Source organism: Otolemur garnettii, unplaced genomic scaffold (assembly GCF_000181295.1).
Source record: "Otolemur garnettii isolate 467f Iridium unplaced genomic scaffold, OtoGar3 scaffold00009, whole genome shotgun sequence".
Classification (NCBI taxonomy): Eukaryota; Metazoa; Chordata; class Mammalia; order Primates; family Galagidae; genus Otolemur; species Otolemur garnettii.
In genome coordinates this window covers 5,795,585-5,796,567 of record NW_003852404.1, presented here as the reverse complement: position 1 = coordinate 5,796,567, position 983 = coordinate 5,795,585, and the positions used below count along the sequence as shown (strand labels likewise).

General features: G+C 50.2%; 1 protein-coding gene across 1 annotated transcript in view; it reads right to left on the bottom strand.

Moving 5' to 3' along the window:
* Positions 1-983, bottom strand: part of LOC105886422 (E3 ubiquitin-protein ligase UBR4-like) — an 18,976-nt gene that overhangs the window by 1,326 nt on the left and 16,667 nt on the right. The gene's annotated exons all lie outside the window — the stretch shown is intronic.

Here is a 983-nt window from a genome sequence, read left to right as displayed (position 1 = left end):
GACAGGGGCTCTGGCTCTGCTCTGCTGCAGACCAGGGTACTGCCATCAGCTCAGGGCTGAAGCAAAGCTTGAACCCAGAGGAACCCCCTTCTTCCCCAACCCACTGTCTCCTCCACTCACTAGCTCTGGCTTTCATAGTCACACTGACACAGCTACAGCACTAGGAACACAATCTCTGAGACAGGCTACCCAATCTCAGTCAGGACTAATTTTCTGGGAAGAAATCAAGGTTTGTGCTCAGGAATGACAGTGGTTAAATGTCCAGGCTAAGGCTCGGTGCCCATAGCTCAATGGATAGGACACATACACTGAGGCTGAGGGGTTCAAACCTGGCCCAGGCCTGCCTACAACAAAAAAATAGCCAGATGTTGTGATGGGCGCCTATAGTCCCGCTACATGGGAGGCTGAGGCAAGAGAATCGCTTAAGCCCAAGAGTTTGAGGTTGCTATGAGCTGTGATGCCATAGCACTCTACTCCACTCAACATAGTGAGACTCTATCTCAAAAAAAAAAAAGAAAATGCTGGGTGGGAGCAGTAAAGAGTTGGTGGAGAGGTGAATAGTGTTAGCACTTGACTGTCCAAATGACGGAGGTAAGAACCAGGTTGACAAAGGCTGTCTTAGCACCAGAGCTTCCACCAAGGCTTCTGCAAAGAACAGCTGACATGGAAACCCCAGGGCTTTCTGAAAAACTGTTCACACAGGATGCCACTCCAGATCTTTAGTGGGTCTCATTCCCAATGATAGAAAGATAGAGGACATGTTCATAGAGGCGTTCTCGGAGTGTGGGACGTGGGGGGAGTTTCTTCCCTGCTTCTTTACACTTATAAAATTCCCACAACGAACATGAGAACAAAGTGAAACTGTGAAACTAATGAAAAAGAGCCTGGCAGGTCTGGCTACCTCTGTGGCTCTGGGCAGCCAGCACCTTTGTGAGGATGGCATTGGCGGAGGGCCAAGATGCCACACCGCCCTGCGAGGGCAC